Source organism: Lactuca virosa, chromosome 4, assembly GCF_052849685.1.
Source record: "Lactuca virosa cultivar CGN04683 chromosome 4, Lactuca_virosa_CGN04683_v6, whole genome shotgun sequence".
NCBI classification, from domain to species: Eukaryota; Viridiplantae; Streptophyta; class Magnoliopsida; order Asterales; family Asteraceae; genus Lactuca; species Lactuca virosa.
In genome coordinates, this window is record NC_136429.1 from 492,344,193 (window position 1) to 492,361,101 (window position 16,909).

The following is a 16,909-nucleotide window of genomic DNA, read 5'->3' on the forward strand; positions in this document are numbered from 1 at the left end:
TTGGTACGGGTTGACCATCATTAGGTCATGTAGGGGTGTTGGTAATGGTTTGGGACCAAATTGGGTTTCTAATACGGGTATGGGTTGCAGGTGGTCGGGTGTTGGTAATGGTTGACAATCATTAGGTCATGTAGGGGTGTTGGTAATGGTTTGGGACCAAATTGGGTTTCTAATACGGGTATGAGTTGCAGGTGGTCGGGTGTTGGTAATGGTTGACCATCATTAGGTCATGTAGGGGTGTTGGTAATGGTTTGGGACCAAATTGGGTTTCTAATACGGGTATGGGTTGCAGGTGGTCGGGTGTTGGTAATGGTTGGCCATCATTAGGTCATGTAGGGGTGTTGGTAGTGGTTTGGGACCAAATTGGGTTTCTAATACGGGTATGGGTTGAAGGTGGTCGGGTGTTGGTACAGGTTGACCATCATTAGGTCATGTAGGGGTGTTGGTAATGGTTTGGGACCAAATTGGGTTTCTAATACGGGTATGGGTTGAAGGTGGTCGGGTGTTGGTAAGGGTTGACCATCATTAGGTCATGTAGGGGTGTTGGTAATGGTGTGGGACCAAATTGGGTTTCTAATACGGGTATGGGTTGAAGGTGGTCGGGTGTTGGTACGGGTTGACCATCATTAGGTCATGTAGGGGTGTTGGTAATGGTTTGGGACCAAATTGGGTTTCTAATACGGGTATGGGTTGAAGGTGGTCGGGTGTTGGTACGGGTTGACCATCATTAGGTCATGTAGGGGTGTTGGTAATGGTTTGGGACCAAATTGGGTTTCTAATACGGGTATGGGTTGCAGGTGGTCGGGTGTTGGTACGGGTTGACTATCATTAGTTCATGTAGGGGTGTTGGTAATGGTTTGGGACGAAATTGGGTATCTAATACGGGTATGGGTTGAAGGTGGTCGGGTGTTGGTACGGGTTGACCATCATTAGGTCATGTGGGGTTGTTGGTAATGGTTTGGGACCAAATTGGGTTTCTAATACGGGTATGGGTTGCAGGTGGTCGGGTGTTGGTACGGGTTGACCATCATTAGGTCATGTAGGGGTGTTGGTAATGGCTTGGGACCAAATTGGGTTTCTAATACGGGTATGGGTTGAAGGTGGTCGGGTGTTGGTACAGGTTGACCATCATTAGGTCATGTAGGGGTGTTGGTAATGGTTTGGGACCAAATTGGGTTTCTAATACGGGTATGGGTTGAAGGTGGTCGGGTGTTGGTACGGGTTGACCGTCATTAGGTCATGTAGGGGTGTTGGTAATGGTTTGGGACCAAATTGGGTTTCTAATACGGGTATGGGTTGCAGGTGGTCGGCTGTTGGTACGGGTTGACAATCATTAGGTCATGTAGGGGTGTTGGTAATGGTTTGGGACCAAATTGGTTTTCTAATACGGGTATGGGTAGAAAGTCGTCGGGTGTTGGTACGGGTTGACCATCATTAGGTCATGTAGGGGTGTTGGTAATGGTTTGGGACCAAATTTGGTATCTAATACGGGTATGGGTTGAAGGTGGTCGGGTGTTGGTATGGGTTGACCATCATTAGGTCATGTAGGGGTGTTGGTAATGGTTTGGGACCAAATTGGGTTTCTAATACGAGTATGGGTTGCAGGTGGTCGGGTGTTGGTACGGGTTGACTATCATTAGGTCATGTAGGGGTGTTGGTAATGGTTTGGGACCAAATTGGGTTTCTAATACGGGTATGGGTTGCAGGTGGTCGGGTGTTGGTAATGGTTGACAATCATTAGGTCATGTAGGGGTGTTGGTAATGGTTTGGGACCAATTTGGGTTTCTAATACGGGTATGAGTTGCAGGTGGTCGGGTGTTGGTAATGGTTGACCATCATTAGGTCATGTAGGGGTGTTGGTAATGGTTTGGGACCAAATTGGGTTTTTAATACGGGTATGGGTTGAAGGTGCTCGGGTGTTGGTACGGGTTGACCATCATTAGGTCATATCGGGGTGTTGGTAATGGTTTGGGACGAAATTGGGTATCTAATACGGGTATGGGTTGAAGGTGGTCAGGTGTTGGTACGGGTTGACCATCATTAGGTCATGTAGGGTTGTTGGTAATGATTTGGGACCAAATTGGGTTTCTAATACGGGTATGGGTTGCAGGTGGTCGGGTGTTGGTATGGGTTGACCATCATTAGGTCATGTAGGGGTGTTGGTAATGGTTTGGGACCAAATTGGGTTTCTAATACGGGTATGGGTTGAAGGTGGTCGGGTGTTGGTACGGGTTGACCATCATTAGGTCATGTAGGGTTGTTGGTAATGGTTTGGGACCAAATTGGGTTTCTAATACTGGTACGGGTTGAAGGTAGTCGGGTGTTGGTACGGGTTGACCATCATTAGGTCATGTAGGGGTGTTGGTAATGGTTTGGGACCAAATTGGGTTTCTAATACGAGTATGGGTTGAAGGTGCTCGGGTGTTGGTACGGGTTGACCATCATTAGGTCATGTCGGGGTGTTGGTAATGGTTTGGGACGAAATTGGGTATCTAATACAGGTATGGGTTGAAGTTGGTCGGGTGTTGGTATGGGTTGACCATCATTAGGTCATGTAGGGTTGTTGGTAATGTTTTGGGACCAAATTGGGTTTCTAATACGGGTATGGGTTGCAGGTGGTCGGGTGTTGGTACGGGTTGACCATCATTAGGTCATGTAGGGGTGTTGGTAATGGTTTGGGACCAAATTGGGTTTCTAATACGGGTATGGGTTGAAGGTGGTCGGGTGTTGGTACGGGTTGACCATCATTAGGTCATGTAGGGGTGTTGGTAATGGTTTGGGACCAAATTGGGTTTCTAATACGTGTATGGGTTGAAGGTGGTCGGGTGTTGGTACGGGTTGACCGTCATTAGGTCATGTAGGGGTGTTGGTAATGGTTTGGGACCAAATTGGGTTTCTAATACGGGTATGGGTTGCAGGTGGTCGGTTGTTGGTACGGGTTGACAATCATTAGGTCATGTAGGGGTGTTGGTAATGGTTTGGGACCAAATTGGGTTTCTAATACGGGTATGGGTTGAAGGTGGTCGGGTGTTGGTACGGGTTGACCATCATTAGGTCATGTAGGGTTGTTGGTAATGGTTTGGGACCAAATTGGGTTTCTAATACGGGTACGGGTTGAAGGTAGTCGGGTGTTGGTACGGGTTGACCATCATTAGGTCATGTAGGGGTGTTGGTAATGGTTTGGGACCAAATTGGGTTTCTAATACGAGTATAGGTTGAAGGTGCTCGGGTGTTGGTACGGGTTGACCATCATTAGGTCATGTCGGGGTGTTGGTAATGGTTTGGGACGAAATTGGGTATCTAATACAGGTATGGGTTGAAGTTGGTCGGGTGTTGGTATGGGTTGACCATCATTAGGTCATGTAGGGTTGTTGGTAATGGTTTGGGACCAAATTGGGTTTCTAATACGGGTATGGGTTGCAGGTGGTCGGGTGTTGGTACGGGTTGACCATCATTAGGTCATGTAGGGGTGTTGGTAATGGTTTGGGACCAAATTGGGTTTCTAATACGGGTATGGGTTGAAGGTGGTCGGGTGTTGGTACGGGTTGACCATCATTAGGTCATGTAGGGGTGTTGGTAATGGTTTGGGACCAAATTGGGTTTCTAATACGTGTATGGGTTGAAGGTGGTCGGGTGTTGGTACGGGTTGACCGTCATTAGGTCATGTAGGGGTGTTGGTAATGGTTTGGGACCAAATTGGGTTTCTAATACGGGTATGGGTTGCAGGTGGTCGGTTGTTGGTACGGGTTGACAATCATTAGGTCATGTAGGGGTGTTGGTAATGGTTTGGGACCAAATTGGGTTTCTAATACGGGTATGGGTTGCAGGTGGTCGGGTGTTGGTAATGGTTGGCCATCATTAGGTCATGTAGGGGTGTTGGTAGTGGTTTGGGACCAAATTGGGTTTCTAATACGGGTATGGGTTGAAGGTGGTCGGGTGTTGGTACGGGTTGACCATAATTAGGTGATGTAGGGGTATTGGTAATGGTTTGGGACCAAATTGGGTTTCTAATACGGGTATGGGTTGAAGGTGGTCGGGTGTTGGTACGGGTTGACCATCATTAGGTCATGTAGGGGTGTTGGTAATGGTTCGGGACCAAATTGGGTTTCTAATACGGGTATGGGTTGAAGGTGGTCGGGTGTTGGTACGGGTTGACCATCATTAGGTCATGTAGGGGTGTTGGTAATGGTTTGGGACCAAATTGGGTTTCTAATACGGGTATGGGTTGTAGGTGGTCGGGTGTTGGTACGGGTTGACCATCATTAGGTCATGTAGGGGTGTTGGTAATGGTTTGGGACCAAATTGGGTTTCTAATACGGGTATGGGTTGCAGGTGGTCGGGTGTTGGTACGGGTTGACTATCATTAGGTCATGTAGGGGTGTTGGTAATGGTTTGGGACGAAATTGGGTTTCTAATACGGGTATGGGTTGAAGGCGGTCGGGTGTTGGTACGGGTTGACCATCATTAGGTCATGCAGGGTTGTTGGTAATGGTTTGGGACCAAATTGGGTTTTTAATACGGGTATGGGTTGCAGGTGGTCGGGTGTTGGTACGGGTTGACCATCATTAGGTCATGTAGGGGTGTTGGTAATGGTTTGGGACCAAATTGGGTTTCTAATACGGGTATGGGTTGAAGGTGGTCGGGTGTTGGTACGGGTTGACCATCATTAGGTCATGTAGGGGTGTTGGTAATGGTTTGGGACCAAATTGGGTATCTAATACGGGTATGGGTTGAAGGTGGTCGGGTGTTGGTACGGGTTGACCATCATTCGGTCATGTAGGGGTGTTGGTAATGGTTTGGGACCAAATTGGGTTTCTAATACGGGTATGGGTTGCAGGTGGTCGGGTGTTGGTACGGGTTGACTATCATTAGGTCATGTAGGGGTGTTGGTAATGGTTTGGGACCAAATTGGGTTTCTAATACGGGTATGGGTTGCAGGTGGTCGGGTGTTGGTAATGGTTGACAATCATTAGGTCATGTAGGGGTGTTGGTAATGGTTTGGGACCAAATTGGGTTTCTAATATGGGTATGAGTTGCAGGTGGTCGGGTGTTGGTAATGGTTGACCATCATTAGGTCATGTAGGGGTGTTGGTAATGGTTTGGGACCAAATTGGGTTTCTAATACGGGTATGGGTTGAAGGTGCTCGGGTGTTGGTACGGGTTGACCATCATTAGGTCATGTCGGGGTGTTGGTAATGGTTTGGGACGAAATTGGGTATCTAATACGGGTATGGGTTGAAGGTGGTCAGGTGTTGGTACGGGTTGACCATCATTAGGTCATGTAGGGTTGTTGGTAATGGTTTGGGACCAAATTGGGTTTCTAATACGGGTATGGGTTGCAGGTGGTCGGGTGTTGGTACGGGTTGACCATCATTAGGTTATGTAGGGGTGTTGGTAATGGTTTGGGACCAAATTAGGTTTCTAATACGGGTATGGGTTGAAGGTGGTCGGGTGTTGGTACGGGTTGACCATCATTAGGTCATGTAGGGGTGTTGGTAATGGTTTGGGACCAAATTGGGTTTCTAATACGGGTATGGGTTGAAGGTAGTCGGGTGTTGGTACGGGTTGACCATCATTAGGTCATGTAGGGGTGTTGGTAATGGTTTGGGACCAAATTGGGTTTGTAATACGGGTATGGGTTGCAGGTGGTCGGGTGTTGGTACGGGTTGACTATCATTAGGTCATGTAGGGGTGTTGGTAATGGTTTGGGACCAAATTGGGTTTCTAATACGGGTATGGGTTGCAGGTGGTCGGGTGTTGGTAATGGTTGACAATCATTAGGTCATGTAGGGGTGTTGGTAATGGTTTGGGACCAAATTGGGTTTCTAATACGGGTATGGGTTGAAGGTCGTCGGGTGTTGGTACGGGTTGACCATCATTAGGTCATGTAGGGGTGTTGGTAATGGTTTGGGACCAAATTGGGTATCTAATACGGGTATGGGTTGAAGGTGGTCGGGTGTTGGTACGGGTTGACCATCATTAGGTCATGTAGGGGTGTTGGTAATGGTTTGGGACCAAATTGGGTTTCTAATACGGGTATGGGTTGCAGGTGGTCGGGTGTTGGTACGGGTTGACTATCATTAGGTCATGTAGGGGTGTTTGTAATGGTTTGGGACCAAATTGGGTTTCTAATATGGGTATGAGTTGCAGGTGGTCGGGTGTTGGTAATGGTTGACCATCATTAGGTCATGTAGGGGTGTTGGTAATGGTTTGGGACCAAATTGGGTTTTTAATACGGGTATGGGTTGAAGGTGCTCGGGTGTTGGTACGGGTTGACCATCATTAGGTCATGTCGGGGTGTTGGTAATGGTTTGGGACGAAATTGGGTATCTAATACGGGTATGGGTTGAAGGTGGTCAGGTGTTGGTACGGGTTGACCATCATTAGGTCATGTAGGGTTGTTGGTAATGGTTTGGGACCAAATTGGGTTTCTAATACGGGTATGGGTTGCAGGTGGTCGGGTGTTGGTATGGGTTGACCATCATTAGGTCATGTAGGGGTGTTGGTAATGGTTTGGGACCAAATTGGGTTTCTAATACGGGTATGGGTTGAAGGTGGTCGGGTGTTGGTACGGGTTGACCATCATTAGGTCATGTAGGGTTGTTGGTAATGGTTTAGGACCAAATTGGGTTTCTAATACGGGTATGGGTTGAAGGTAGTCGGGTGTTGGTACGGGTTGACCATCATTAGGTCATGTAGGGGTGTTGGTAATGGTTTGGGACCAAATTGGGTTTCTAATACGAGTATGGGTTGAAGGTGCTCGGGTGTTGGTACGGGTTGACCATCATTAGGTCATGTCGGGGTGTTGGTAATGGTTTGGGACGAAATTGGGTATCTAATACGGGTATGGGTTGAAGTTGGTCGGGTGTTGGTATGGGTTGACCATCATTAGGTCATGTAGGGTTGTTGGTAATGGTTTGGGACCAAATTGGGTTTCTAATACGGGTATGGGTTGCAGGTGGTCGGGTGTTGGTACGGGTTGACCATCATTAGGTCATGTAGGGGTGTTGGTAATGGTTTGGGACCAAATTGGGTTTCTAATACGGGTATGGGTTGAAGGTGGTCGGGTGTTGGTACGGGTTGACCATCATTAGGTCATGTAGGGGTGTTGGTAATGGTTTGGGACCAAATTGGGTTTCTAATACGTGTATGGGTGGAAGGTGGTCGGGTGTTGGTACGGGTTGACCGTCATTAGGTCATGTAGGGGTGTTGGTAATGGTTTGGGACCAAATTGGGTTTCTAATACGGGTATGGGTTGCAGGTGGTCGGTTGTTGGTACGGGTTGACAATCATTAGGTCATGTAGGGGTGTTGGTAATGGTTTGGGACCAAATTGGGTTTCTAATACGAGTATGGGTTGCAGGTGGTCGGGTGTTGGTAATGGTTGGCCATCATTAGGTCATGTAGGGGTGTTGGTAGTGGTTTGGGACCAAATTGGGTTTCTAATACGGGTATGGGTTGAAGGTGGTCGGGTGTTGGTACGGGTTGACCATCATTAGGTGATATAGGGGTATTGGTAATGGTTTGGGAGCAAATTGGGTTTCTAATATGGGTATGGGTTGAAGGTGGTCGGGTGTTGGTACGGGTTGACCATCATTAGGTCATGTAGGGGTGTTGGTAATGGTTTGGGACCAAATTGGGTTTCTAATACGGGTATGGGTTGAAGGTGGTCGGGTGTTGGTACGGGTTGACCATCATTAGGTCATGTGGGGGTGTTGGTAATGGTTTGGGACCAAATTGGGTTTCTAATACGGGTATGGGTTGAAGGTGGTCGGGTGTTGGTACGGGTTGACCATCATTAGGTCATGTAGGGGTGTTGGTAATGGTTTGGGACCAAATTGGGTTTCTAATACGGGTATGGGTTGCAGGAGGTCGGGTGTTGGTACGGGTTGACTATCATTAGGTCATGTAGGGGTGGTTGTAATGGTTTGGGACGAAATTGGGTTTCTAATACGGGTATGGGTTGAAGGTGGTCGGGTGTTGGTACGGGTTGACCATCATTAGGTCATGTAGGGTTGTTGGTAATGGTTTGGGACCAAATTGGGTTTCTAATACGGGTATGGGTTGCAGGTGGTCGGGTGTTGGTACGGGTTGACCATCATTAGGTCATGTAGGGGTGTTGGTAATGGTTTGGGACCAAATTGGGTTTCTAATACGGGTATGGGTTGAAGGTGGTCGGGTGTTGGTACAGGTTGACCATCATTAGGTCATGTAGGGGTGTTGGTAATGGTTTGGGACCAAATTGGGTTTCTAATACGGGTATGGGTTGAAGGTGGTCGGGTGTTGGTACGGGTTGACCGTCATTAGGTCATGTAGGGGTGTTGGTAATGGTTTGGGACCAAATTGGGTTTCTAATACGGGTATGGGTTGCAGGTGGTCGGGTGTTGGTACGGGTTGACAATCATTAGGTCATGTAGGGGTGTTGGTAATGGTTTGGGACCAAATTGGGTTTCTAATACGGGTATGGGTTGAAGGTCGTCGGGTGTTGGTACGGGTTGACCATCATTAGGTCATGTAGGGGTGTTGGTAATTGTTTGGGACCAAATTGGGTATCTAATACGGGTATGGGTTGAAGGTGGTCGGGTGTTGGTACGGGTTGACCATCATTCGGTCATGTAGAGGTGTTGGTAATGGTTTGGGACCAAATTGGGTTTCTAATACGGGTATGGGTTGCAGGTGGTCGGGTGTTGGTACGGGTTGACTATCATTAGGTCATGTAGGGGTGTTGGTAATGGTTTGGGACCAAATTGGGTTTCTAATACGGGTATGGGTTGCAGGTGGTCGGGTGTTGGTAATGGTTGACAATCATTAGGTCATGTAGGGGTGTTGGTAATGGTTTGGGACCAAATTGGGTTTCTAATACGGGTATGAGTTGCAGGTGGTCGGGTGTTGGTAATGGTTGACCATCATTAGGTCATGTAGGGGTGTTGGTAATGGTTTGGGACCAAATTGGGTTTCTAATACGGGTATGGGTTGAAGGTGCTCGGGTGTTGGTACGGGTTGACCATCATTAGGTCATGTCGGGGAGTTGGTAATGGTTTGGGACGAAATTGGGTATCTAATACGGGTATGGGTTGAAGGTGGTCAGGTGTTGGTACGGGTTGACCATCATTAGGTCATGTAGGGTTGTTGGTAATGGTTTGGGACCAAATTGGGTTTCTAATACGGGTATGGGTTGCAGGTGGTCGGGTGTTGGTACGGGTTGACCATCATTAGGTTATGTAGGGGTGTTGGTAATGGTTTGGGACCAAATTGGGTTTCTAATACGAGTATGGGTTGAAGGTGGTCGGGTGTTGGTACGGGTTGACCATCATTAGGTCATGTAGGGGTGTTGGTAATGGTTTGGGACCAAATTGGGTTTCTAATACGGGTATGGGTTGAAGGTAGTCGGGTGTTGGTACGGGTTGACCATCATTAGGTCATGTAGGGGTGTTGGTAATGGTTTTGGACCAAATTGGGTTTGTAATACGGGTATGGGTTGCAGGTGGTCGGGTGTTGGTACGGGTTGACTATCATTAGGTCATGTAGGGGTGTTGGTAATGGTTTGGGACCAAATTGGGTTTCTAATACGGGTATGGGTTGCAGGTGGTCGGGTGTTGGTAATGGTTGACAATCATTAGGTCATGTAGGGGTGTTGGTAATGGTTTGGGACCAAATTGGGTTTCAATTACGGGTATGGGTTGAAGGTCGTCAGGTGTTGGTACGGGTTGACCATCATTAGGTCATGTAGGGGTGTCGGTAATGGTTTGGGACCAAATTGGGTATCTAATACGGGTATGGGTTGAAGGTGGTCGGGTGTTGGTACGGGTTGACCATCATTAGGTCATGTAGGGGTGTTGGTAATGGTTTGGGACCAAATTGGGTTTCTAATACGGGTATGGGTTGCAGGTGGTCGGGTGTTGGTACGGGTTGACTATCATTAGGTCATGTAGGGGTGTTGGTAATGGTTTGGGACCAAATTGGGTTTCTAATACGGGTATGGGTTGCAGGTGGTCGGGTGTTGGTAATGGTTGACAATCATTAGGTCATGTAGGGGTGTTGGTAATGGTTTGGGACCAAATTGGGTTTCTAATACGGGTTTGGGTTGCAGGTGGTCGGGTGTTGGTAATGGTTGACCATCATTAGGTCATGTAGGGGTGTTGGTAATGGTTTGGGACCAAATTGGGCTTCTAATACGGGTATGGGTTGAAGGTGCTCGGGTGTTGGTACGGGTTGACCATCATTAGGTCATGTCAGGGTGTTGGTAATGGTTTGGGACGAAATTGGGTATCTAATACGGGTATGGGTTGAAGGTGGTCGAGTGTAGGTACGGGTTGACCATCATTAGGTCATGTAGATTTGTTGGTAATGGTTTGGGACCAAATTGGGTTTCTAATACGGGTATGGGTTGAAGGTGGTCAGGTGTTGGTACGGGTTGACCATCATTAGGTCATGTAGGGTTGTTGGTAATGGTTTGGGACCAAATTGGGTTTCTAATACGGGTATGGGTTGCAGGTGGTTGGGTGTTGGTACGGGTTGACCATCATTAGGTTATGTAGGGGTGTTGGTAATGGTTTGGGACCAAATTGGGTTTCTAATACGGGTATGGGTTGAAGGTGGTCGGGTGTTGGTACGGGTTGACCATCATTAGGTCATGTAGGGGTGTTGGTAATGGTTTGGGACCAAATTGGGTTTCTAATACGGGTATGGGTTGAAGGTAGTCGGGTGTTGGTACGGGTTGACCATCATTAGGTCATGTAGGGGTGTTGGTAATGGTTTGGGACCAAATTGGGTTTGTAATACGGGTATGGGTTGCAGGTGGTCGGGTGTTGGTACGGGTTGACTATCATTAGGTCATGTAGGGGTGTTGGTAATGGTTTGGGACCGAATTGGGTTTCTAATACGGGTATGGGTTGCAGGTGGTCGGGTGTTGGTAATGGTTGACAATCATTAGGTCATGTAGGGGTGTTGGTAATGGTTTGGGACCAAATTGGGTTTCTAATACGGGTATGGGTTGAAGGTCGTCGGGTGTTGGTACGGGTTGACCATCATTAGGTCATGTAGGGGTGTTGGTAATGGTTTGGGACCAAATTAGGTATCTAATACGGGTATAGGTTGAAGGTGGTCGGGTGTTGGTACGGGTTGACCATCATTAGGTCATGTCGGGGTGTTGGTAATGGTTTGGGACGAAATTGGGTATCTAATACGGGTATGGGTTGAAGGTGGTCGAGTGTAGGTACGGGTTGACCATCATTAGGTCATGTAGGGTTGTTGGTAATGGTTTTTGACCAAATTGGGTTTCTAATACGGGTATGGGTTGCAGGTGGTCGGGTGTTGGTACGGGTTGACCATCATTAGGTCATGTAGGGGTGTTGGTAATGGTTTGGTACCAAATTGGGTTTCTAATACGGGTATGGCTTGAAGGTGGTCGGGTGTTGGTACGGGTTGACCATCATTAGGTCATGTAGGGGTGTTGGTAATGGTTTGGGACCAAATTAGGTTTCTAATACGGATATGGGTTGAAGATGGTCGGGTGTTGGTACGGGTTGACCGTCATTAGGTCATGTAGGGGTGTTGGTAATGGTTTGGGACCAAATTGGGTTTCTAATACGGGTATGGGTTGCAGGTGGTCGGTTGTTGGTACGGGTTGACAATCATTAGGTCATGTAGGGGTGTTGGTAATGGTTTGGGACCAAATTGGGTTTCTAATACGGGTATGGGTTGCAGGTGGTCGGGTGTTGGTAATGGTTGGCCATCATTAGGTCATGTAGGGGTGTTGGTAGTGGTTTGGGACCAAATTGGGTTTCTAATATGGGTATGGGTTGAAGGTGGTCGGGTGTTGGTACGGGTTGACCATCATTAGGTCATGTAGGGGTGTTGGTAATGGTTTGGGACCAAATTGGGTTTCTAATACGGGTATGGGTTGAAGGTGGTCGGGTGTTGGTACGGGTTGACCATCATTAGGTCATGTGGGGGTGTTGGTAATGGTTTGGGACCAAATTGGGTTTCTAATACGGGTATGGGTTGAAGGTGGTCGGGTGTTGGTACGGGTTGACCATCATTAGGTCATGTAGGGGTGTTGGTAATGGTTTGGGACCAAATTGGGTTTCTAATACGGGTATGGGTTGCAGGAGGTCGGGTGTTGGTACGGGTTGACTATCATTAGGTCATGTAGGGGTGGTTGTAATGGTTTGGGACGAAATTGGGTTTCTAATACGGGTATGGGTTGAAGGTGGTCGGGTGTTGGTACGGGTTGACCATCATCAGGTCATGTAGGGTTGTTGGTAATGGTTTGGGACCAAATTGGGTTTCTAATACGGGTATGGGTTGCAGGTGGTCGGGTGTTGGTACGGGTTGACCATCATTAGGTCATGTAGGGGTGTTGGTAATGGTTTGGGACCAAATTGGGTTTCTAATACGGGTATGGGTTGAAGGTGGTCGGGTGTTGGTACAGGTTGACCATCATTAGGTCATGTAGGGGTGTTGGTAATGGTTTGGGACCAAATTGGGTTTCTAATACGGGTATGGGTTGAAGGTGGTCGGGTGTTGGTACGGGTTGACCGTCATTAGGTCATGTAGGGGTGTTGGTAATGGTTTGGGACCAAATTGGGTTTCTAATACGGGTATGGGTTGCAGGTGGTCGGGTGTTGGTACGGGTTGACAATCATTAGGTCATGTAGGGGTGTTGGTAATGGTTTGGGACCAAATTGGGTTTCTAATACGGGTATGGGTTGAAGGTCGTCGGGTGTTGGTACGGGTTGACCATCATTAGGTCATGTAGGGGTGTTGGTAATGGTTTGGGACCAAATTGGGTATCTAATACGGGTATGGGTTGAAGGTGGTCGGGTGTTGGTACGGGTTGACCATCATTCGGTCATGTAGAGGTGTTGGTAATGGTTTGGGACCAAATTGGGTTTCTAATACGGGTATGGGTTGCAGGTGGTCGGGTGTTGGTACGGGTTGACTATCATTAGGTCATGTAGGGGTGTTGGTAATGGTTTGGGACCAAATTGGGTTTCTAATACGGGTATGGGTTGAAGGTGGTCGGGTGTTGGTAATGGTTGACAATCATTAGGTCATGTAGGGGTGTTGGTAATGGTTTGGGACCAAATTGGGTTTCTAATACGGGTATGAGTTGCAGGTGGTCGGGTGTTGGTAATGGTTGACCATCATTAGGTCATGTAGGGGTGTTGGTAATGGTTTGGGACCAAATTGGGTTTCTAATACGGGTATGGGTTGAAGGTGCTCGGGTGTTGGTACGGGTTGACCATCATTAGGTCATGTCGGGGAGTTGGTAATGGTTTGGGACGAAATTGGGTATCTAATACGGGTATGGGTTGAAGGTGGTCAGGTGTTGGTACGGGTTGACCATCATTAGGTCATGTAGGGTTGTTGGTAATGGTTTGGGACCAAATTGGGTTTCTAATACGGGTATGGGTTGCAGGTGGTCGGGTGTTGGTACGGGTTGACCATCATTAGGTTATGTAGGGGTGTTGGTAATGGTTTGGGACCAAATTGGGTTTCTAATACGAGTATGGGTTGAAGGTGGTCGGGTGTTGGTACGGGTTGACCATCATTAGGTCATGTAGGGGTGTTGGTAATGGTTTGGGACCAAATTGGGTTTCTAATACGGGTATGGGTTGAAGGTAGTCGTGTGTTGGTACGGGTTGACCATCATTAGGTCATGTAGGGGTGTTGGTAATGGTTTTGGACCAAATTGGGTTTGTAATACGGGTATGGGTTGCAGGTGGTCGGGTGTTGGTACGGGTTGACTATCATTAGGTCATGTAGGGGTGTTGGTAATGGTTTGGGACCAAATTGGGTTTCTAATACGGGTATGGGTTGCAGGTGGTCGGGTGTTGGTAATGGTTGACAATCATTAGGTCATGTAGGGGTGTTGGTAATGGTTTGGGACCAAATTGGGTTTCAATTACTGGTATGGGTTGAAGGTCGTCAGGTGTTGGTACGGGTTGACCATCATTAGGTCATGTAGGGGTGTCGGTAATGGTTTGGGACCAAATTGGGTATCTAATACGGGTATGGGTTGAAGGTGGTCGGGTGTTGGTACGGGTTGACCATCATTAGGTCATGTAGGGGTGTTGGTAATGGTTTGGGACCAAATTGGGTTTCTAATACGGGTATGGGTTGCAGGTGGTCGGGTGTTGGTACGGGTTGACTATCATTAGGTCATGTAGGGGTGTTGGTAATGGTTTGGGACCAAATTGGGTTTCTAATACGGGTATGGGTTGCAGGTGGTCGGGTGTTGGTAATGGTTGACAATCATTAGGTCATGTAGGGGTGTTGGTAATGGTTTGGGACCAAATTGGGTTTCTAATACGGGTTTGGGTTGCAGGTGGTCGGGTGTTGGTAATGGTTGACCATCATTAGGTCATGTAGGGGTGTTGGTAATGGTTTGGGACCAAATTGGGCTTCTAATACGGGTATGGGTTGAAGGTGCTCGGGTGTTGGTACGGGTTGACCATCATTAGGTCATGTCAGGGTGTTGGTAATGGTTTGGGACGAAATTGGGTATCTAATACGGGTATGGGTTGAAGGTGGTCGAGTGTAGGTACGGGTTGACCATCATTAGGTCATGTAGATTTGTTGGTAATGGTTTGGGACCAAATTGGGTTTCTAATACGGGTATGGGTTGAAGGTGGTCAGGTGTTGGTACGGGTTGACCATCATTAGGTCATGTAGGGTTGTTGGTAATGGTTTGGGACCAAATTGGGTTTCTAATACGGGTATGGGTTGCAGGTGGTTGGGTGTTGGTACGGGTTGACCATCATTAGGTTATGTAGGGGTGTTGGTAATGGTTTGGGACCAAATTGGGTTTCTAATACGGGTATGGGTTGAAGGTGGTCGGGTGTTGGTACGGGTTGACCATCATTAGGTCATGTAGGGGTGTTGGTAATGGTTTGGGACCAAATTGGGTTTCTAATACGGGTATGGGTTGAAGGTAGTCGGGTGTTGGTACGGGTTGACCATCATTAGGTCATGTAGGGGTGTTGGTAATGGTTTGGGACCAAATTGGGTTTGTAATACGGGTATGGGTTGCAGGTGGTCGGGTGTTGGTGCGGGTTGACTATCATTAGGTCATGTAGGGGTGTTGGTAATGGTTTGGGACCGAATTGGGTTTCTAATACGGGTATGGGTTGCAGGTGGTCGGGTGTTGGTAATGGTTGACAATCATTAGGTCATGTAGGGGTGTTGGTAATGGTTTGGGACCAAATTGGGTTTCTAATACGGGTATGGGTTGAAGGTGGTCGGGTGTTGGTACGGGTTGACCATCATTAGGTCATGTAGGGGTGTTGGTAATGGTTTGGGACCAAATTAGGTATCTAATACGGGTATAGGTTGAAGGTGGTCGGGTGTTGGTACGGGTTGACCATCATTAGGTCATGTCGGGGTGTTGGTAATGGTTTGGGACCAAATTGGGTTTCTAATATGGGTATGGCTTGAAGGTGGTCGGGTGTTGGTACGGGTTGACCATCATTAGGTCATGTAGGGGTGTTGGTAATGGTTTGGGACCAAATTAGGTTTCTAATACGGATATGGGTTGAAGGTGGTCGGGTGTTGGTACGGGTTGACCGTCATTAGGTCATGTAGGGGTGTTGGTAATGGTTTGGGACCAAATTGGGTTTCTAATACGGGTATGGGTTGCAGGTGGTCGGTTGTTGGTACGGGTTGACAATCATTAGGTCATGTAGGGGTGTTGGTAATGGTTTGGGACCAAATTGGGTTTCTAATACGGGTATGGGTTGCAGGTGGTCGGGTGTTGGTAATGGTTGGCCATCATTAGGTCATGTAGGGGTGTTGGTAGTGGTTTGGGACCAAATTGGGTTTCTAATACGGGTATGGGTTGAAGGTGGTCGGGTGTTGGTACGGGTTGACCATCATTAGGTCATGTAGGGGTGTTGGTAATGGTTTGGGACCAAATTGGGTTTCTAATACGGGTATGGGTTGAAGGTGATCGGGTGTTGGTACGGGTTGACCATCATTAGGTCATGTAGGGGTGTTGGTAATGGTTTGGGACCAAATTGGGTTTCTAATACGGGTATGGGTTGAAGGTGGTCGGGTGTTGGTACGGGTTGACCATCATTAGGTCATGTAGGGGTGTTGGTAATGGTTTGGGACCAAATTGGGTTTCTAATACGGGTATGGGTTGCAGGTGGTCGGGTGTTGGTACGGGTTGACCATCATTAGGTCATGTAGGGGTGTTGGTAATGGTTTGGGACCAAATTGGGTTTCTAATACGGGTATGGCTTGAAGGTGGTCGGGTGTTGGTACGGGTTGACCATCATTAGGTCATGTAGGGGTGTTGGTAATGGTTTGGGACCAAATTAGGTTTCTAATACGGATATGGGTTGAAGGTGGTCGGGTGTTGGTACGGGTTGACCGTCATTAGGTCATGTAGGGGTGTTGGTAATGGTTTGGGACCAAATTGGGTTTCTAATACGGGTATGGGTTGCAGGTGGTCGGTTGTTGGTACGGGTTGACAATCATTAGGTCATGTAGGGGTGTTGGTAATGGTTTGGGACCAAATTGGGTTTCTAATACGGGTATGGGTTGCAGGTGGTCGGGTGTTGGTAATGGTTGGCCATCATTAGGTCATGTAGGGGTGTTGGTAGTGGTTTGGGACCAAATTGGGTTTCTAATACGGGTATGGGTTGAAGGTGGTCGGGTGTTGGTACGGGTTGACCATCATTAGGTCATGTAGGGGTGTTGGTAATGGTTTGGGACCAAATTGGGTTTCTAATACGGGTATGGGTTGAAGGTGGTCGGGTGTTGGTACGGGTTGACCATCATTAGGTCATGTAGGGGTGTTGGTAATGGTTTGGGACCAAATTGGGTTTCTAATACGGGTATGGGTTGAAGGTGGTCGGGTGTTGGTACGGGTTGACCATCATTAGGTCATGTAGGGGTGTTGG